We start from the raw sequence: 23745 nt of genomic DNA, 5'->3' as shown, positions 1-23745 counted from the left end.
CATCAACTGTTCAGAGGAGACTGAGTGAATCAGGCCTTCATGGTCGTATTGCTGCGAAGAAGCCACTACTGAGGATGAACAACAAGAAGAAGAGCATTGTTTGGGCTAAGAAACACAAGGAATGGACATTAGACCAGTGGAAATCTGTTCTTTGGTCTGATGAGTCTAAATTTGAGATTTTTGGTTCCAACCGCCGTGTCTTTGTGAGGCGCAGAGAAGGTGAGCGGATGGTTTCTGCATGTGTGGTTCCCACTATGAAGCATGGAGGAGGAGGTGTGATGGGGTAGGGGTGCTTTGCTGGTGACACTGTTGGTGATTTATTCAAAATTCAAGGCACACTTAACCAGCATGGCTACCACAGCATTCAGGAGCGCCATGCCATCCCATCTGGTTTGCGCTTACTGGGACAATCATTTGTTTTTCAACAAGACAATGACCCCAGACACACCTCCAGGCTATGTAAGGGCTACTTGACCAAGAAGAAAAGTGATGGAGTGCTGCATCAGATAACCTGGCCTCCACAATCACCTGACCTAAACCCAATTGAGCTGGTGTGTGCTCTGACATGCACTGTCAAGTGTGGGACTTTATATAGACAGGTGTATGCCTTTCAAAATCATGTCCAAACATGGATGATCAGTGGAAACAGGATGCACCTGAGCTCAATTTTGAGCTTCATGGCAAAAGGCTGTGAATACTTATGTACATGTGATTTCTTAGTTTTTCTTTTTTTTTATTAAATTTGCAAAAAAAAAAAAAAAAAAACTTTTTACACGTAGTCATTATGGGGTATTGTGTGTAGAATTTTGAGGACAAAATTAATTTATTCCATTTTTAAATAAGGCTGTAACATAACAAAATGTGGGAAAAATGAAGCGCTGTGAATACTTTCCGGATGCACTGTATATCAACGTTTTAGTCATCATGTGACTTTTCTCAAGAAGCAGAGCCTTGCACCATGGTCAGCAAAACACCAAAGGTCCCTAATAGCAGCTCATCAGCACCAGAGAGGGTGGCAGAGAGCATACAGAACAGCAGTCAGAGTGGGGGAGGAGTAGTGGATATAGTGGGCGTGCAGACAGCCTGAGGTGACCTGCATATGCACCAGAGTCATATGTATGGGGAAACCAGCGGCTTTTGTGCATGTAGCAGCACTGGTTTCCACTTAGGGTGTCTGTTAATTTTATGATTAAAATGTAATCTCACAAATGAGGATACTGGGTCCGGTGACAACCATGACTGCAAATGAATTATTTTCCAACATAACTTCAAACTAGTTTCTCGCATTAACAAAAAATGCAAAACCCAAGATGATAAAGCGGTATGCAGTATATTACAATGGTACTTTCAAGTCAGCCCAGCAATTCCTGACCGCACTGCTGCAAGGTAATTTTACAGATGGGTAAACCAAGACGTCAATAAAGTAACTTTGTTAGAGTTAATGAGAAGGGAACAGGCAGAGTACAGATGGCATTTTCTGGATTCATTTGGTTGCTGAAAAAGCACCTCGAGGGAACGTAAAGAAAATGCATCAAGTCTAATCAGTTGCTGAGAGGTTTTCTACTGAATATTCAGAAAACAAAAATCTGCTTTTGCATACAAGTTAGGAATAATAAGAAATAACAGTCTGTGTCATCCACATCGGAGCACTACCCAAAGGAAAATGAACATCTTATATATATTCCAACCCGTTGTGCAGGCTCAGAACTCATCGGTTTTATTTTTAGTTTTGTATTTGAATGTTTTTCCACTAATGTCAGTTTATTTTTAGCAATTGTATATGCAAATCAATTTAGATTTTTCCCAGAACGGATTTGTTCGCAACTGCTAATATTCTATGGGGGAGGTTAGCGTAGCATCGCGGGGATGTAGCTCCCGGGATAAGTGCAATAACTCCTGCGGTCAGACCGCGACCAGTGGATTTCTGCTTGTACCCTCCTGAGAAACCTGCAATAATTACGGCCACAAGGCTAGTCACCAGATTTCCGCTCATGGTAACTGCATTGTGCCCAGCACTTAATCCAGGAGAGGCAGTTTACAGCGACTAAGCCCTGGGCATTAGTTGCATCTCCCGGGTTATGTTCCAGACGCAATGAAGTTGACTGAATAGCCCCAGGCATTTAGCCCAGAAGCTACATCTCCGCAATGCTAATGGAATGACCCCCATGCTTAGTTCATATTAATCACATACTCAGCGCCACAATACATTTTTCTTTTTCTATTTATCTTACTGGGGACTGGGCAAATTGTCATCCATGGTAGCAGAGCATCAGTGATGCATTTTCATTGCACAATTTATAGATTTGTTATTTATATGGTGCCGCAAGGCACAGCTGCGCCTTACACATAACATACATAAGCAGCGCAAACAGAATAACAAAAAGTGATTGCAAAACATTGTACAACATGGTGTACAGGATACATAATCATTGCCCATTGCTGCACATGCAGTCATAATACCCACCAAAGCAGTGCCGGATGAACTCACAGATTTGGTGCCGCTGTGGGCAGTGGGGAGGAGATGATGGTGTAAGTGAGGGAGGGAACTCACGAGGGCAGAGGGCTTTGCTCGCTAGACTTTATAATCTAATCTAAAAAACAGAGGTGCAGGCAGGCATAATAATGATTGTTACTGCAGCTGCATGGTAGATATGCCTATTGGGGGGGATGAATTATTTGCTTTGTTCATTGTGCGTGCACATATTGTCCAGTTACAATAGTGCTGACATCACACGTTTTCCAACTATAAAGTACAAAAGAAAGCATTTACTACGAAAAAATCTGCATTAAGTGCCGGAATCTGTGGGTTACAATACACATTACGAGGGTGCATTTACCATGAAAAATGCACATTAAGTGCATCCTCTAGGTGACCTACTCTGCCAGCAACACTTTTACTATAAGGACTTCTGTAATATCTTCAACCGGACCTACCTCCTTACCTGGAAACAGCGTCCAATGTGGTGCCATCCACTGTGCGTTGATCTTATTCACTAAACCAGGACCCCAATACTATGCTCATGGAACTGGTAACAAACTACTTTATGCTGGATAACTTTTGAATATTTAAAAAAGGGCCATACACCTAATTTTAGGCCCATTTAAATTACAAGACAATTGAAAGACAAGGAACTTATTTCCACAGTATACCCGACTTTATCCAACTTTAAGGCTTATAAATATATCTAACTAATCGTTTTATAGCTATTTTATCTTACATATTGTTTTTTAATGAATGTTATCCTGTATTTCATCCGCTTAGTAACTGATTAATGTGTACAGGTCTGGAGATCACTGGTGCAGTGTTTATATCACATTGTTCTCCTATTGACGCTCTCCATTATTCAGCTCGCAATTAAGGAACTGATACTAAATGGGGGGTACACACTAGATCAAGGGATCGGCCCTCCATCCTATTTGACGATTAGGAAGTGCATACACACTTACCACTCATCGGCCCTATGTGTCGTTTCTGAAGTCACAACTGAGTGGGCATTTAGTTGTGCCCGTCCAGTTGTGATACCAATCACCCGCGGCCTCTCCAGCAAGTGTACGGGCAGGCGGCTAACTGCCCGTACACACAGCATGATGAGCCAATATATCTGCAGATATATCATTCATCGGTTGTGCTGCACAGAAAACGCGAAATGTCTGAAAGACGTCATTCACAGACATATCACCTGTACACACTGTCAAACACACACACACACACAATATATCAGCCGTTCAACTGAACAGCTGATATATCTGCCAGTGTGTTCCCAGCATAAGGCTGAGTACACATTAGGACAACGGATTAGTCAGCGAGCCGATCCGCCGTTCTAGTGGCCGATTGGTAAACTACAAACACAATGCATCTGGGCTGAGTTAAGATGTCAGCGTCGGTGGTTCCTGCAGCAAGTGTACAGACGGTCAGTGGGTCACCCGTACACTCCTGCAGATGCCGATATATCCAAATGATATATTTGTGCATCGACTGTGCTGAAGGGCCGACCTTATATGTCTGAATGATGTCGTTCACAGACATATCAGGTGTACACACCCACTGATGCACTCGCAATATATCGCGAAGTGTCTACTCTGGGGAGCAGAGCGGAAAAGAAAAAAGCAAATAACTTTACACCCGTACAAACAGTGTTTCAATAATAGAGGTGCAAACACATTATTGAATGCAGGGTAAAATACAGGCTGCTTTGCATGTAGCCCACACATGCTGGACAGCTTTATTTTTACACAGCACTTTAGATGTGAGCCGGGACACACCCCTTCCCAAATCTAAATCTCTCTGCACATTTTACAACTGCCCCACCTGCAGTGCAGCGTGGTTTTGCCGAGGTAAAAAGTTACCCCCCCACTTTTTTTTTTTGCTTTGCTCCCAGCTCTGAATCAGCTCCTATATCTGTCAAGATCGCTGGTTGTGTGGTGTTCACACATCCACACATGAATATAGGACCAATTTGGTCTAACACTACCAAACTGGACAATCAATTTTATGCATATAGAAGTAGACTTAACTGAAGGACTGCAGACACAATACATTCACCAGTATCACAAAGTAATGGTGGGTACTGCCGTTGTGTGTGTACATGTACACACCTGCCGATGGACAGATGTCTGCAGACATATCTGTCCATCGGCTGTGCAGCACAGCCAATTCGATATGTCGGTGAACGCAGACGTTCCCGACATATCGCGGGTACAAACTGCCAGACGGGCAGCAGATACACTGGCCGATCAATTGATCGGCCAATGTGTACCCAGCTTAAGAAACGCATTCAGAGTTATGTCAAACCTAAACACCTGCTAAATTATTAAGTGCAGTCATTGAAACAAATACCAAGCACACTACCATTGGTTTGTGAAAACTGGCAGAGGTACATAAAAGACACACAGAGAAATTCACTGAAACGACTCAACAACACGATATGGAATAAGAAACATTGGGGGAAATGTATAGCAGTCCACCTATACATATAATTATTCTCTGCCTCCTTAGAGAAGTCCCTTCACACTTGGTAAGACGCTGCAGATGAGAGAATGCATGGTGGACATATTTGAGATAACGCTTTCTTCACCGAAAGGGTCCACTAACTATACACCCATCGCTATTTTATGTATGACCCTCCCTCCAGTAATATAGAAACTCTGACATGTCAAAAAGTTTGATTTTCTTTTTGGTGTGCAACAGGATTGAGATGCTGTGTCATTTGGGGGCAGGCGAGGGGTCGCTTTTCCAAAAATAGGTGTGTGTCACCCTCGTTTGAGACGTGCCAAGGCCAGTGCCTGCTTCTTCCGATTCAGCTTCACTGGCCCCGAAGGACGAATTTCCCGGCCATCCTGAGTAACCTGAGCCAATGTTCACGTGAAGCAGCAGATCACAGATAGCGTTCCCGCTAGGCTGTTTTAGCTGGGTGCCGCACCCTGCCCTTTTGGCAGCACCCCGCATGCGCGCGGCATCTATTCACACAGAGAGGAGAGCTTGGGGGCAGCCCAGTATTTCCCTTTTCTTGTGGCCAACCCACTTTTCGGGTGCGCACAAGAGAGGGCGCTCGCTAGAGTGCCATTTTTACGTCCATTGCCAGACCAAGCATGCACACTAACAGAGGCCGGTAGGAGGCATCCTGATGCATTAGCATAATTTCGCAGTAGTGTACACCTCTCAATCAGGTGCAATGAGTACATGAATGGTTTTTGTTTTGTGTTTTTCCATGATTTTGTGTTCATCTTGTGCGTATTCCTCATATGTTTCTTAGATGTATGTAACATGATTTGGGCAGGGGTCATTCCACATCAGATCACCCAAAAAAAAATGTCCACCTATTTTTAAGATTTTTTTTTTTTTTGAGAAGATGTCAAAAAAACTATTTCTGCCAAATATCTCGACTGTCTGACTGTTAGTTTCCGAAATATTGATTTTTCAATGTATTAAACGATTTACTAACCACGGCTTATTTATTCAAATTTATTTGAAGTATCACGGGTGTTTATGAAGGGATCTCCGCGGAATTCGGACCCCTAAGGCAACTTTTTCCTCTTGAATCCAAACCAAATGACTTAATATGCCTTACTTTGAGTTACAGTAAAAATGCAAGCTTTTGGAACAGAATTAAAAATGCATCTACGGGTGTATCTGCATGCTAAACATTACGTTACAGTGTTCCAGCCGCTGACACTGTAACATAGCATTTTGCATGCAGATACACCCGCACTCGCTCAGAGAACATAGGCATGCTGCATAACATTTTAATCAGCAGAAGCTATTTGCATCATTGTGTGAATAAGATGCATTTGAAAGTAAACATACGCAAAAAAAAATGCTTGCCGCTACAGAGTCACACTGAGCTTCCACGTCGTGTGGCGCGAATTGTAGAGCACAGAGGATAGATGTATGTGGGCACATCTGTAGGTTAAATCAACATTAAGCAGCTAAATAAAAAAAATTAAGATATTTAACACAAGTATACATTACTACCACACAAAAAAATCAGCATGGTACTCTGTCTCACAGTGGAGAAAAAAAAAATAGAAAAAATTAAAGTTGACGTTCGATTACAGTTGTACCGCATACATAATTTACACAACAAACCAAACCAAAAAAGTGAACAAAAATGAGGCAATTGTATAACCCTCCTGTACAGAAACTGATGGTAAGGGGATTCAATTTGCAAACAAACTTTCCAGAGAAAGAGAGAGATGGACAGACAGAAAGATCAATCATGGCAGCTGCTCCTCCAAAGTGCACATTTGCTAGTATTTAAATACTGACTACCATATTACGATCTACTCAAAAACCACTGCATTACATAGCTGGGACCGATGAAAAAAAAGATGAAGAAAAATAACTTTTGATTCTGATAACTGAAGTTTTAAACGCAATAACCAGCGATTCTGGAACCTTAGTCAGCTACCATCATGAAAATGTACTGCTGTGAGGAATTTCAGAAGACATGCTGTAATCCTTCCTTGTCTCACAAAAAAGGAGCCAGAAAAAAAAAAGAGAGTTGTGTCACTGAAGTTGGCCAAAGAACATGGTGAGTGTCAACTTCATGTTGTTATTAAGCCAGGACGGACACTTTGCCCAAAATGCTAAAGTCAACTGTCTCACTGAAAAGAACAAACAGACATAGATATGCCAACAGAAGAAGTTGAATTCCCAGTGAAGAGTTTAACTGAACCTGCAGAAACAGATGAGCTGAAGAAAGTGTTATAAAGCTTAATTGTACACCAGTGAAATTGCATGGAGGCATACACAAAAAGAAAGAGCAGGCAAGTAAAGCCATTCAAGATAAGCTCACTCCAATCTTGTATCTTCCTATTACATCACTAGAATCACTCCAGAAAGCAAATGTTCAGGTTGTGATGATTTACAGAGTCTGATGTATGAATTAAAGCAAAAGTGTGAAGAGGCGTCACAACAAGTAATACAAATATTAACTTTGGCACCAAAACAATCACCAAATGTGTTGTTATTATTATTGTTTATTTATATGGTGCCACAAGTGTTCCACAGCACCTTACCAAGTACAGAAACAAATAAGTGACTTACAATACAAAACAGTGCAGGACAAGGACATGGCTAATATACACATACCTCCCAACTGTCCCGTTTTTTTGGGACTGTCCCGCTGTCCCGCCTGCGGGCCGCAGTGTCCCGTGGTGGGGGGGAAGTTGGGGAAAGCACAAACCGCTGCCCTGCATAGCAGAGCAGCGTTTGTGCAGGAAGAGAACAGATGCCGTGCGCATGCGCACGGCATCTGTTCTCTTCTGTGGGGGCTGCCCAGCATCTCGGAGAGTGCTGGGCACGCCCCCAAAGTGACGTAAACGGGGGAAGCCTTGAGGCTCCGCCCCATTTTCAATTGGATCCGCATCTTTTCCAGGAAGCTACGCCTCCTTTTCGCCAACATTTCAATGTTGGGAGGTATGTATACATTGCTACATCAGCGACCATAACACCCAAATAGCAACAGGATAAGCAACCAAGTGTTAGATGCCCTAGTGGGGAGTAAGGAGTAAATTAAATTAAAGTAAAGAGAAACACAAGAGGGTAGAGTGCCCTGCTTGTAAAAAGTTACATTTAAAAGGAGAGGGGCAGACAAACAGGCGTGACACAGATGGGATAGAAAGGGAGGAAGGAGCATGTTGCGGCAGGTTATGATGAGAGCTGGAAAGCTTTAATGAAGTAGTGGGTCTTGAGAGCCCATTTGAAGGATTCTAGAGAGGTGGAGAGTCTGATGGGGAGAATGTTCCAAAGGTGGTGAGCAGCAGGGTCAAAATCTTGGAGGCGGGAGCAGGATCAGTTGGCAGGAGAGGCGGCATGTGTTTGTTGAATGAAGAGGAGAGTGAAGGGAGATGAGGTCAGAGAGGAATGGGTGAGAGCTTTGTAAGTGAGTGTAAGAACCTTGAATTGGGTTCTGAAGGGAGGCCAGTGAAAGACTTGTAGGAGAGGGGAGGCAGATGAAGAACATTTTGAGAGGAAGAGGAGCAGAGCAGTAGCATTGAGGTCTGGAGAGGAGAGAGATGGGAACTGGGGAGGTCAGATAGGAGGAGGTTGCAGTAATTCAATCTGGAGAAAACCAGTGAATGTATGAGGGTTTTAGTAGTATCCTGGGTGAGAAAGGGTCTAACCTTGGAAATATTTTTGAGATGGAAACAACAGGACTGCGATGGGTCACTATGTTGCATGCACAATGGCAAACAATCCCTCGATCTGTGTGAAAATTGCATTAGCGTCCATCTCTGAATTAGGCCCAAAGTCAAGGGCATAAAGCAAAGCGAGGAGGTTATCCTGGCCTTCAAGAGAGAAGTGTTTTGTTCCTTTTATTCACATCCTCTATGTAAAGGAAGTACTGGGAGGCAATATACATTGTTCTGCTGACACTAAGGAAAATCACACTGATCACGCCCCCCACTGGCTATGTGCTGGGCTGAGGGGGTTCATAGCACCCCAACATTTTTTTTCCTAAGGGGGCGTGATTAGGCAACGTCCCCCTTTTACACGGGTCCGCCGCGGCTCTCGACGCGCCCAACAGTACGTAAATTTTGAATTTTAGCTTTCACCCACTTCGGGGAAGCCTCGTCGTGGAATGGATTGCTGAAAGAAACAAGCTCTTCAATTGCAGCAGCTCTCTTGTAGTTATTACTATAGTCGGGCCCCTTTATGCACCACAGACATTCGTGGGCGTGATAGCGCTCGAGAAAACCGGTGACAAATTGGCGAACTCTTGCACTGGTCATTTCTGTGGGAAAAAAGAAAAAAAAAAAAAAAAAGGTTTTTACAATGTGAAAGTTATAATGTTTTAACAGTTGAATTATTTTAATTAGTTGATATGTTTTTAATGTGTTCTAAATACATTTTTAAACTTGTGTCAGTTTATTTTCATCGCTTTTTTTTTTTTTTTTTTTAAACAATTGGGGGACAACTTGTATTGGGTACTTTGCGGGTGCGGTGGATATTAACCAATGATGGTCTAGTCCGTTGGTGACATAGGGTATATTGGGGGTTAATACACATTGGGGGGCAGGGGTTAATATGCATTGGTGGGGGCAGTGGTTAATACGCATTGATGGGGCAGTGGTTAATATGCATTGATGGGGCAGGTGTTATGCATTGGCGGTGCAGAAGTTATATGCATTGGTGGTGCAGGGGTACATTGGTGGTGCAGGAGTTCTATGCATTGGCAGTGAAGAGGTACATTGGTGGGGCAGGTGTTATGCATTGGAGGTGCAGAAGTTATATGCATTGGTGGTGCAGGGGTACATTGGTGGTGCAGGAGTTCTATGCATTGGCAGTGAAGAGGTACATTGGTGGGGCAGGTGTTATGCATTGGAGGTGCAGGGGTACATTGGTGGTGCAGGAGCTAGCGTTCCCGCTAGGCTGTTTTAGCGGGGCGCGGCGCCCTGCCCTCCAGAAGGAGGGCAAAAAAGCACCCTGCCCTCCAGAAGGAGGGCAAAAAAGCGCCCTGCCCCCACAGCCTGCGGGTGAAGTTTTCACCCGCGGAACGCAGTGTCCCGCGGGTGGAGAAATGTGCGGTGACTCGGTCACCACCGGAGAATAGACGCCGGGCGCATGCGCCCGGCATCTATTCTCACTGTCTGCAGCGCTTGGGGGCTGCCCGGCGTGTCCGTAAGTGCCAGGCACGCCCCCAAGTATGAAGAAAAGGGGACACGTCTAATAGACACGCCCCCTTTTCATGACCAAGCCCCTTTTCCGAAAGCGCGCTCACAAAGTTGCCCTCTTTAGCTCCGGCGCCCTGCCTGCCACCGGAGCTAGAGTGAACATTAAGGAGCTATATGCATTGGAGGTGCAGGGGTACATTGGTGGTGCAGGGATTATATGCATTGGAGGTGCCGGTGTACATAGTAGAATACAGGCGAGTACTCACTTTTTATATGCAAACCTCCGCAAGATACAATGCTGAAGCTGCTTCTCTTCACTCTGTCGTCTGTCACGAATGGAGGAGGGGAGTGGCCAGGGACATCGTAAATCGTACATCAAAATCATACATCAAGCAAAACACAACACGATGTGTCAAATCCTACACGATAGGTCGAAATCTTACTGCAGGTGCAGTTGATCTGCGATGCAGATACACGACGACGGGGACACGCATCGCCATCGTAATCGTACTGGAATGCGCCACTTTTTACGCGATTGGCTGTTACAAATTATAGAAACCTTTAGTAGTAACATTGAGGGTACAGTAATGAGCAAATATGTGCTCAGCCGAACACTGCAGTGATGTTCGACGGCATATTGCCTAAATAGAACTGGCCCCATAGAAACTAGTGACATAAGCGACATGGATTCTATGCCAAGTAATGATAGCAGTGATTTGAGGACAGATTACTACATTTTTAGATCTCCCCATCCCAAAAATACTAAGAGGAGACCTGCTGATAGTTCTCTCTCCCTCAAACAGCCCCCAAGCATTACTCTAGTGGGTGTTACTAGGTTGCTTTATTTGTTCTGTTGATGAATACATCTAACAAACATTTATGTACCATTAAGCAGTACTTTTCTAGTGCTCCAGCTCTAGGAATACCAAATTACATGAAGCTCTTTACACTTTTCTGTCATGAAATAGAAAAGTTTGACCTTTCAGCCACAATTCTTACCAAGTATGATCCTCACTTTTCCCTTCACCTCCTGCTTACTGCTACGTTCTCTTCAAAAGCCAGAACAAGATTGCATTCAAATACCACTCACCTCACAAAAAGGACAGTGCTTACAGAGACACCTCTAAAAACGACGATTACATCTCTTTATTTTTTAAAACAGACAATTTTAAATGTTACCGCTTTCTGTTACGAAAATATTACACTGGTGCCTATTACTTTCGTGTGTTCACAGCAAATACTCAAAGGTCATCTAGCCTGTACCAACTTGGTGCTAGTGGCAAAGCTTATAAAACCGACACATTCCTGTGAATATTTTCACGACTGCAGGTACAGCTCTGAAACCCACATGCTTAATATATACAGGACTGGATTAAAGCCTGTGGGGGCCCCATCAAGCCACACCGAGCCTGCCCCCCCCCCCCACTTCCCCAAGCAACACAGGGTCCTTACTGCCTCTATCTCCGCCCCTGATTAATAATACTCACCTCGCTCACGAATCCAGCAGAGCTGCTCCGCGGCACGGACATGATGGGTCACGTGACCCCGGGTCCGATGAGGGAACTCGGGAGCCACTCTGCACTGTATGCAGCAGCAGTAACTGTGCTGCTGTATACAGTGCAAGCACACAGCCACAGAGCACCATCCGAGAAGAGGTGCTACTGGACACCTGTTCTCTTCAGGGTCACACCAACCCTGTGTGGGAGTCCCTTTGTGTGGGGGCCCTGGAGCAACCGCCAGTCGATCCCTCTTCATACGGCCCTGATTGCATGTATGGAGTGCTGCAAGTCAAAATGGCCCCAAACAATTACCATATGCCATCATGTTACAGTCTATGACAACTGTCATCAAGTGTACACCCCATATCTTTTACTAATGGCGCCTCATGAGAAAAAAAAATGTTCTGCTAAAACAGCATGCCTTTCTGCAATTCTGTATCATACAGTCTGTTTGCAAGCCCCTTTATTCTCTGGTCACCTGCTCCCAAAGCTTCTGGTACGGCACATGTGAACAGGGATGATTAATATTGTGACCCAGGTTTGGTGCATTGGAAAACCAATACGGTCACACTTTTATATATAGTGCAGCACAGATGGTGTAATGGTAAGCATTACTACCTCACAGCACTGAGGTCGTCGGTTCAATTCCTACTACGGCCCTAACTGCATGGAGTTTGTATGTTCTCCTTGTGCTTGCGTGGGTTTCTCACGGTACTCCCGTTTCCTCCCACATGCCAGAAAGCACCCTGCCCTCCAGCGCGGCGCCCCGCTGAAACAGCCTGCAGGTTCTGTTGCCACCCGCGGGCTGCAGTGTCCCGTTATTGGGAAAACGAACGGCGGTGCAGTGGTCACCGCCGGTGGATTCACAGTGACCGCAGCGCTTGGGGGCTACCCGGCTTGTCCGTAAGTGCTGGGCACGCCCCCAAGAGTGGCGAAAAGGGGACACGACATAAAGACAAGCCTCCGTTTTGGGCCCACACGAGCATAAGTACCCTTGCTCTAGGTCTGGCGCCCTGCCTGCCGCCGGACCTAGAGTGAATACTATGAATATCTACATTTATTCTCTGTAAAGCGCTGTGGAATATGTGTGCGCTATATAAATAACTGGTATTAAATAAATATGTGGCAGGACAACAATGTGCAGAGTCTGAAAAGACACAATTATGCTAAACCCTCAAATTTAAGATAAGAAAATATTATAATTTTTAATATGTTTTGGCAACCGTTTGTACCTTTGATGCTACGTGGACAATCTTCTTATTATAAGGCAGCTCAAAGTAGATATGCCCCAAGATAATTAGTTCGACAACACGGTTGCTGCTGTATACAGAGCAATGACATTTATTCCCCATGTTCACAGAGTTGTGGTAACAGCTGCTACCACCAAGGAGACTGCAAAGCTCACCAAAGGAGAACGGAGGATGGCAACAGTAGTAACAGGGGAACTCACTGAGTCTAACAGCTGAAAAGATATAGCATTCCCATAGATAAACGCATCCTTAGTGATGGCTCTCCTCCGCACTGCTCTAAATTTGTAACCGTTTGTTTATTTTGATCATGACAAATTTTCTGAGAAAGCACAAAAATAAAATGGTGCTGTAAACATAAAACATGGCAAAATATGTACAGAAACAGAGTTTAAATTACCTAATAAGCACTAGATCTATTATGTACAAAAACACTGGACTAAGCAATGGGGAGATACGATTATCATCACAAGTATCCGTCGTGCACTAATCACATGTGTTATGTATTGTCACACACAGGTCTAAGAGACGCAAGGAAAGGAGCTTGAGCAACCATGTCAATCAATGAAACTTGGAGACATGGGCGGTTTGTCAAAGCAGCCAATCATGGGCGGCTCTGACCGACAGTTTTAAAATGGCAACAGGAATCAATGCTAAACAAGCTTGGTTAAGCATTTAATTCTGTTACAGCTTTAAACCAAACCGGTCAAAGCACATCACACTGTAAATGAGAGGTGGAGCTAAGGCCATTCAACACAGATTGGTTCATCAATACCCTCAAAAAGAGAATACTACACTAGTCCTGTGTGGATTGGTGCTTTGGTACTTTAATGGTGCGTACACACTAGAAGATATGCTCCCTGAGCGATATCGTCTAGTGTGTCCCCGGCAGGGTGTGCTCAATGTCGTTGATGACACTGAGCACACCCACTGAACGATATCATTAACGATATCGTTCAGCGCCGGGCTCTTTCCCTATTCCATAACATGCAGCAACCTGACGAGATCGTCAGGTTGGCCTGCATGTTAACCCGATGAACGATTATGACGAACGACCAGCGGGAACGCACGTCGTCGTTATCCTTCTTTTTTGTGTTAAAAATGGACGATAAAGTGGATGCCTGAATGATAACGATATCGTTAAGTCGTCCACTTTAATCGCCCAGTGTGTACTCACCTTAACTCTGGGGAATCTTTCAATTTAGAAAAAAATACTGTAATCCAAGCTCACCGTTGGTTGCTCATATCTATGGAGCCTTACTTTCCAAACTCACAAATAAAGCTATAAGGCTCATAAATCATAGTTTGTATTGACTGCTCCATAAAGGATCTAACTAAATCTAGTACCCTTGTGGGAGCAACATATGAATAAACTTCCGAGATATATCACATTAGGTAGCATCTGTCAACACATACTGAAATGGACCAGCAGCAGAACAGAGAAAGCAACAGCAATGATCGCTGAATGCATAGCCTAAAGTGCCATCATGCTAGTTCTTCTTTCTGCCCAAGGGCCTAAGAACATGAAGGACTTCAGATTAGGCTGCCCGGGAAACATGCAGAGAGCACAAAACACACACACATTATATTATAATATATATAACTACCGTTCAAAAATTTGGGGTTACTTAGAAATGTTCTTCTTTTTGAAAGAAAAGCACTGTTTCTTTCAATGAAGATAACAATAAATGAATCAGAAATACACTCTATACATTGTTAATGTGGTAAATGACTATACTAGCTGCAAACGTCTGTTTTTTAAAGGAATAGCTACATAGCTGTATAGAGGCCCATTTCCAGCAACCATCACTCCAGTGTTCTAATGGTACACTGTGTTTGCTAAGCGCGTTAGAAGACTAATGGATGATCAGAAAACCCTTGAAAACCCTTGTGCAATTATGTTAGCACAGCTGAAAACGGGTTTGCTCGTTAGAGAAGCTATAAAACTGGCCTTCCTTTGAGCTAGTTCAGTATCTGGAGCATCACATTTGCGGGTTCGATTATACTCTCCAAATGGCCAGAAAATGAGAACTTTCATGTGAAACTCGACAGTTTATTCTTGTTCTTAGAAATGAAAGCTATTCCATGCGAGAGATTGCCAAGAAACTGAACATTTCCTACAATGGTGTGTACTACTCCCTTCAGAGAACAGCACAAACAGGCTCTAACCAGAGTAGAAAGAGAAGTGGCAGGCCCCGGTGCACAACTGTGCAAGAAGGCAAGTACATTAGAGTCTCTAGTTTGAGAAATAGAAGCCTCACAAGTCCTCAACTGGCAGCTTCATTAAATGGTACCCGCAAAACGACCAGTGTCAACGTCTACAGTGAAGAGACGACTCCGGGATGCTGGCCAACTAGGCAGATTGGCAAAGAAAAAGCCATATCTGAGACTGGCCAATAAAAGGAAAAGATTAATATGGGCAAAAGAATACAGACATTGGACAGAGGAAGATTGGAAAAAAGTGTTATGGACAGACGAATCGAAGTTTGAGGTCACACAGAAGAACATTTGTGACATGCAGAACAAGTAAAAAGATGCTGGAAGAGTGCCTGACGTCATCTGTCAAGCATGGTGGAGATACTGTGATGGTCTGGGGCTGCTTTGGTGCTGGTAAAGTGGGAGATTTGTACAAGGTAAAAGGCATTTTGAATAAGGAAGGCTATCACTCCATTTTGCAACGCCATGCCATACCCTGTGGACAGCACTTCACTTGAGCAAATTTCCTCCTCCAACAGGACAATGACCCAAAGCACACCTCCAAATTATGCAAGAACTATATAGGGAAGAAGCAGGCAGCTAGCATTCTGTCTATAATGGAGTGGCCAGCGCAGTCACCCCATTGATCTGTTGTGGGAGCAGCTTGACCTTATGGTACGCAAGAAGTGCCCATCAAGCCAATCTAACTTGTGGGAGGTGCTTCAGGAAACATGGGGTGAAATTTCTTCAGATCACCTCAACAAATGAACAGCTAGAATGCCAAAGGTCTGCAAAGTGCCCTAACTCTGGGTCCGGCACCCTGCCTCCCGCCGGACCTAGAGTGAACACTACATACATATATAAACACATATACACTGTTCTCATAAGAGCAAAGGATTTTTTTTGTGATGTCATTTAATAGCAATGACTGTGGTAGTTATGTAATCAGTTAGGTGAGAATAGGAGAGGCTTAAGTCAGACGTTTCTGTTACGCTGTTGCGACATTCAGTTCCTTATTTGAGACCAAAATCCCAAGGGTCAAACTACACTTCTGCATAAATCATTCAACAACAGTGTAATGGCACCACATTAGCAGGTAGACCGCATAATACCAAATCCACATCAGTTGTCAGACATCAATTATGTTATGTCCGTTGGTATACTTCACACAATATTAGTGCCAACAGCTGTAACCTATGTTTGATGGTGTAAATCATGACTAGGAGAAGGAGAGTGTTTATTATCCATAAAAGCAGATAATACCTTTCATTAAAAGGAGACAATACCCTTGTTCTAAAAACTGTACATGTTTGTCTATAAGTCAGGTGTAGTCCTTCAAAACAGAACCGTCTGGAAGAGTAGCAGAAAAAAACTACTACCCACTGTGCTAATAGATGACACGTATACCTTTTCAGGGGGCACCTTTAACTGAATAACACATTTATTTATTATCAGTTACTTACATATAGTGTAGCATATTCTGTTGTGCTTTCAAATTGGGAACAAACAGTAATAGAACAAAACTTGGTAATAACAGACAGACAGAGGTATAAGGGCCATGCTCGTAAGATTACAATCTATAGGTAAATAAGCATTGATATACAAGGATAGGTACTACATATTGCATATTGGTCAAGCCAGATTGCAGGGTTCTTGGTCAGCTGTATGACCAAGTCACACAGTAGTTTTGACCTAGGGTTAGGAGGATGTGAAACTAAAGAAAGAGAAACTATATAATGTTATGTATTGAATGTATAGAGAGGATGTAATTGTGTAAGATAGCTTATGCAGGCGGTTCTGGGATTTGATACATTTGTCTAAAAAAGGTGAGTTTTCAGGGAATGCTTGAAGGTGTGAAGACTAGAGGAAAATCTTATATTGTGCATGGGAGGGTATTCATCAGAGTGGGTGCAGCCCAAAATAAGTGCTGTGACCTTGAATGGAAGCAGGTGACGCGTGAAGATGAGAGACACAGATCTTGTGCAGAATGGAGAGGTTGGGTTGGGAGATATTTTGAAGTGAAGAGATGTATGCTGGTGTAGTTTGGTTAATAGACTGATGTGTAAGTAAAAACATTTTATATTTAAACTAGTGATCTGCCCTGGCTTCGCATGGGAGCAATTTAGTTTTAACGGCGATAGTCTTAATTTAGGTCTTATAGATTGCCACGTACACGACAGTAGTTTTTCATCCTGATGTCAACAAAAAAAGATTTTGTTTTTAAGGGACACTCAAAAAGGCCACGTAAAGTTCTCCATGAGAAAAACAGCCTCCACTTAGGTCAACTCCAGCAACATTAAGGGCTCAATTCAATGCAAACTGAATAGCGCTGGAAAGGAGCTCCTGAAGCTATTCAATTCAGCGCACTGTTAAGCCCAACTGAAGGATTTCTTCTTGCACCCCTCCTGGGGTGTGAGCAGAAATCCGACAAAACTCCTGACGCAATGCTGTTTTCTGCCCTTAGCACAGTGGAAACAGTATCGCGGCAGGTACTTAAGTCGGAGAATGCCAGTTCTCACGACTAAACACCAAGTTTAAAGGTGCAAGAACGGGTATTCTCCAACATAACAGTGCAATGAATTGAACAGCTCTGGGTGTACCTTCCCGGCACTATTCAGTTTGCATTCAATTGAATTGAGCCCATTGTGTTTGTCCCTGTTCTTTATTTATTGTCATGTCAAAAGCAGACTGTTAAGGGGCCTATCCATTAGCAGATAAATTTGAATGATGAACGATTTATAGTTCAGTCGTTCAATTTATCTGCTAATGGATAGGCTCTGAACGATAAAAATGCGCACTCCTGCGGCCGACAAATTGGGTCTTTTGTCTCTCCAACATGTTGGTCAATTATCATTTATCACTGACAGATATTAGAAATATCTGCCGCGGTAAACGACGAACGATTTTTTAATGAAAATGAATAGAAACATAAAACAAAAAAAATCCACTCCCAGAATGATGGGAGGGAAAAAAAAATAATCTTGCATCAGTAAACATTGCTTACATAAATTTTTCCCGGAGAAACCAGATAATACGTATCAATCTCTACATGGTAAAAAATTAGGGGTGAGCGGGTTCGGTTTTACTCGGATCTTTAAACGGCATTTTATTGGCTATCGCGTATCATGTGTTTTGGATAGCCAATATAATAAATCCGAATTTGCGGTAAAGTGGCGATAAGAACCGAGTAAATCCGAGTAAAACCGAGCCTGCACATCCCTAGTAAAAATATAAGATGGACTTTATTTTATAACGGTTTAGGCAGCGCAAGCCAAGAAAGCGCTCAGACATCCGTTTTATTTTCATTGACTTGCTTCACTAAAATCATCACTACTAGGCTCCCTTTCATCATACATAATGTTTCATTCACCTAAACTTTCCTCTACAATGCTCTATAGAATAGTGAAAACTGCATCAAAATCCGTCCAGTGGTTCTTGAGATTAGCCCAAACAAACAAACAGATGTCTACCAGGGACTTTATTTTATAGGATGTATAGATTCAGAAGAATACAGTTAACCAGTGGATGGACTGACAAGTTGGAGTAGCAGACAATGAACGTTTACGAGGAATCTCAGCCTCGCAGCTGCATTCAGAATGGATTGTAGTGGTGAGAGTCTGTTTAGAGCAGTGATTCCCGACCTCGGTCCTCAAGGCACACTAGCAGTCCTGGTTTTAGTGATATCCATGGTTGAGCACAGATGGTTAAATCAAAATAACTGAGGTACTAATTAAATCACCTGTGCTCAAGTATGGTTATCCTTAAAACCAGGACTGTTAGTGTGCATTGAGGACCGTGGTTGGGAACCCCTGGTTTAGAAGAAGTCTGGTAAGAGTAGTCCAGCTGGCTATGTTTCAGGGACTGTAGTGGCTGCAATGTCCAGCAGTGTTGGTACTTGGACTTATGGTCTGTATAATCATTTGATTCAGAGTGGATGATGTCGGCTGAACACCTCCTGCAACAGCAATGTCGCAACCCCTATGGTGCATCTGCTCCCCAGAGGAGACAGGTCTCCTACAGATGATCACCAGGGATCGGAACTAGTCCTGAGTGACCCACTGTGATTATGTTAGGTGCTCCCAAAGTGCCAACACACATTTCTACTCACGAACTCAAGAGGGTGCGAGCAGAAATGCCGGCAAAGAAAACAATTGAATCGCCCCCTACAAGTCTGAAAGTGAAACAGGCCTCCATTTATTATCTTCAGATGGCGTTCGCTACGGGGGCCAATCCGTGGAATGCATCGCATTCCGGATATTGGTGAATTTGGCAGCATCGCATCCCCCATAGAAACCTATGGGGGATGCAGCTGCCTGCGGTAATGGAGGGATCACGGTCCCTCCTTGATACATGTGGGAGATACATTTTATTTCTAAGGTAAACAGTTTTAGGGAATTATACCTCAAATATACTTTGATAAATGGGTCGCACAATATTAGCACTCATCACAATTTGTTGTTTGTTTTTATTATTGTTGAGAAAAAAAGCAAAAAATGTGTAAATAGGAACTGACATTCTAGTCTCAGAATATTACATAAAATAATATAAACAGGAAAAACAGAGAATGAATGAAGGGTGATTAAAAGGTAAAAAGACACTGATAACTGATCTATCCCTTCAACGTCACTAAGATCAGTGTGAAGAGAAGAGGAAAAGCAGGAGCTACATAGTATGGGAAGCACAGTCACAGACACACCCAGCCCTTACAATGCGGACACTGTTTATAAACACACATAGACGTCAGCATAGCCCTCCCCATTACTGACACAGACTCTGTAGCTTCATGATCACACACAGTTTAGTATAGTTACTAAGTGATGGCCAAATAACAATAACTATTTGTTAGATTATCCAATTGAATTTGAAATTGTGTGTGGCAGACAGTGTTTTGTATTAATAGTGTGTGTAAATATTGACTTAGGGTTTGTTTATGTGGGTTTTTATATTTAGTTGTTAATAATAATAAAATTATTCTTATTATTATACCTTATTTTACATTAGAATGTGACCTGGTAGAACACGATATACCACCGGGCTGTGGGCATATTGGCCAATTACAGCAGACATCACAAGCCTTCCCTCACACGCGAGGGAAAATTTGCGATGCCAGCAGAATGATGTGCCATTTTGGAACAGGAATTGCATACTGCCAGCTATGTGCCACTGTGGCGGCATTTGCTCAGAGGAGACAAAAAAAGAAAATTAAAACTATACATTGTCCTTTAGACAGAGGTTAGTGTGCATTTTTAATGAGTTTCCCGGTGCTCTTTTTTTATGCATTGTGCTTTTACCAATGCAATCTCCTCTACTGCTAGCAAGTAATAAAACATGGGGAATACATTTTGCTGTGGTTTATAACTTTAAATATATTAAATATTACTGCGCAGAATGGACCGGTAGTTATTTGTCTTATCGTTTATACAGTTTTCATGCATTACCATGTGAAAAAAAACTCAGAGGAGAATGAGCCCCGAGTGCCAATCTATTTTTAGACCCAGTGGCGCTCACCTATGTGGTGGAAAGGGGGTGGACTCTGAATGCTGACATACTATTGGATGCCGTGGATAAATGATAGTGCAGTTAGTAACCATTCATAATCGATTTTGTCTGCCTTTTGGTTCTCGGGTGCAAACATGATGTGACTGTTACCATGCACTGTAAAAACACAGCACTAAGCCCATTTGGGGATCACTAAAGAGTTAAGATGACTACAGCAAGACTTATCTAATCATCCAATTGATATTACTGATACTTATCAATATAGTATTTGCTTAATTAACATACAATACATCAAGTATTCCATTACAAGCACTAGATACCATAAGAGTAATGTACCCAAAATGTTATATTAGAAATAGAAAAATCAGCAGTACAGTGGATCATGTGAAAATCATCCACATACCATTACATTGTACCATACATATTAGGTGATATTTCAAAGGAGAGTCCCCCTTTTTCAAACTACGCAAACACCAGTGAACAGAGAAGTTTACATATAATGTAGACTATAGTGTTGCCTACAAAAGTGAAGAGTCCACTATCCCAAAGTGTAAACACAATAGTAGCAATACACAAAATAATAGTTCAAAGAGCATTAAATGTTGCCATCTAAATGTAGATTCATGATCACCACATGATTTATTTACACTTTAGAATTGTGAATTATTATCCCAGTATAAACTTCTCTACACACTGGTGTTTGCATACTGTAGCATGAAAAAGGGGGAAACCTCTGACATGTCCACTAAATAGTTGCATGCATTATACTATTACATTTTGTGACAGCAAATTACATATGGGCTGCAGGATCCCTATATGTGTAAATGCTATTGCAAGATATTAAATTAATCCACAACTAGTACTACATCATATTGCCTGCAAATTAGTGAGAAGCATGCAAAGTTACAGAGAATTGGTATTTCCAAGTTCACATTGCAATAATCCAAGGAACATGTTAGTTGTCGTTACTACGTGGCAACAATACAGAATAAAAACTGTACCAACAGCATCACCCAGACAGTAATATCAGTGATGCTCCTATGACAATGAGAGATCGATCAACTAGGTCACTAGCTACAGGGGTTCACAACGTTTTGGGTGTTTTGAGATCTGCCAACATATGTGGCACATAAAATAAAGAGAAATAAATATCTGTAGGTATGAAAACCAGGGAAGTACAGGTGTGTGATTTAGGACTGAATACACATAACTTTCACTGCATAGATTCAACCTATTTTAAGAGTTTTACCCTGGTACCAACTTGTGACACAACCGAGCTGGATAGCAATCCACATGCTACACAGACTAAACAGCAATACAACACAGCATGCCACGTTTAATAAACAGTAGTTGGCACCTATTACCTGAAAAACCAGGTGTGCAAGTAACTGGATACAATTAGCCACTAAAACATGCAGAAAGATGCTTTTAGTAATTGTTACTTTTTGCTCTCTTTAGATTCAATGAGCATCTTCCAGTTTTGATGAAATATTTATATTGGGCAGCAATGGGAATAGCTCGTATTACAGTATTACTATGCCATGTTATATTATGCATAAGCCACATTACTGTACATTCAGTAGCACAAACCCTGCCATGTCACACACTATATACACAGAGTAATATACACACTATAAGAGCAGCACCCCTCCCTGGGGTAACTCACCTGGCTGTCAGGGCACCAGTGGGGTCACAGTCCGGGCCAGAGAGGCCATGGGATAGATGGGGAGACCCCCTACCGGCTCATCACACCCCACACACCCGAAACAGGTCACCCACCAGCTGCAGATCACACCACTACTAGCGCCCGCTAGAAGTCACCCACTGTCTGGAACTCAGCCACCAATGCCCGCTAAGGACACCCCACGAACTATGATCACCCGACCACTAGCGCCCGCTACAGGTCACCCACTTACTCCAACTTATAGCATCACTCAGGGGCACCGCTTACACCCCCCCTTTCTGCCCACCGCTATGTACGCTCACTCCCGGGACCCCCGGCCGCCCTCGCATGCAACCTCCCAGCCGCCCCGTCTCCTGCCCGGTCACCGCTCAGCCTGACCGTTGCTTTCAACGTTCCATCCGGTCTCGAACCCCCCCTCAACCTTCGGCTACTTCCGGAAAACTTCCGAAGAGAGAGTTCGATGCGAGCGGAGAGAGGAAGGAGGGGCAGCGTCGATGTGAACCCGCCCACTCTGGTTACGTCATGCCATGAGGCGGTGGCTTGCAGAGTCTAGCGCAGCTACGGTAGTGTATCTTATGCCAGAGACAGTCCAGCAGCCTCCTCCGCCCTTACTCCGCCCACAGCGTGGTGGGTGAACACTATGTACACACATTATCTTGTGTGTGTATTACTGTGTGCTGTTTTTTTTCATCACTTATAAATACAACATGTCTAGCACTGGGTTACACACCTATGTCTGGGGACTCTGACCGTCTTGCCAACAAGACGTGTCCCTGAAAATGTCCCTATGTTCCTGTACTTATCAATTCCACAATGAGGATTTTCTGTGAGTTAAGGCCCCCACACACTGCATGATTTTTTAAACGATACGGCCGTTTTCGACCGTTTGGAGCAACATATTGTTTGAAAAGTGCCATGTGTGGGCATGATAACGATACTGATGCGTGCTGCTGCTGTCATTGATCGTAGTCGCTGAGCTCTTGAACATGCAAAAAGATCTTGACCTGTCTTTCACGATTTGGCACACATCATTCCGTGTGTACGTGCGATGAACGATTTGTCGTCACTTTTCCTGGCCACTCCCCTCCACCATTTTGTGCCATCCGACGGGGAGACAGAAGATGCATCGTGAGGTTGTTTGCAGTCGTTAAAGTCCCATCTATATAATTTGATCGTTTGTACATCGTTCCATGTGTATGCACAACATCGTTTGTCCGGGAGTATTCAGGAGTACAAGGGAAATCGCTGACGAGATTTGATCGTTACCTACATTGTTCCGTGTGCACCTAAATTAAGATTTCATATACATTTCAATATGTGAAATACATCTAGACATTTTAAATATATAAAAGAATAGTTGGGACCATACATGCCGATCTAGACATATATTTAGGTGGTGTTCCCATTTAATAATAGCTGGTAACTTATCTGGTTCTTCCGCTGTAAGTATTAGAGAGTACCATAAAAGATATACCTCTTTTGCGGGAGATTGAAGATATACATG

The 23745-nt window shown here is 43.1% G+C and overlaps 1 protein-coding gene across 3 annotated transcripts in view; it reads right to left on the bottom strand.

Annotated features, from left to right (window-relative positions):
* The window catches only part of GMCL1 (germ cell-less 1, spermatogenesis associated), a 124918-nt gene extending 102214 nt beyond the window's left edge, over window positions 1-22704 (bottom strand). For 2 of the 3 annotated variants that reach the window (XR_015878264.1, XM_088470828.1), the window contains exon 1: window positions 22224-22701. The gene's annotated coding sequence lies outside the window, so the exon portion shown is untranslated. Of the gene's footprint in view, window positions 1-22223 lie in introns of all 3 variants that reach the window. The other variant, XR_015878265.1, reaches the window with a different exon arrangement.
* Between the last annotated feature and the right edge of the window lie 1041 nt (window positions 22705-23745).

Source organism: Taudactylus pleione, unplaced genomic scaffold (genome assembly GCF_031769625.1).
Source record: "Taudactylus pleione unplaced genomic scaffold, aTauple2 ptg000105l, whole genome shotgun sequence".
Classification (NCBI taxonomy): Eukaryota; Metazoa; Chordata; class Amphibia; order Anura; family Myobatrachidae; genus Taudactylus; species Taudactylus pleione.
Note: the sequence above shows the minus strand (reverse complement) of the source record. Positions and strands in the feature narration are given on the sequence as shown.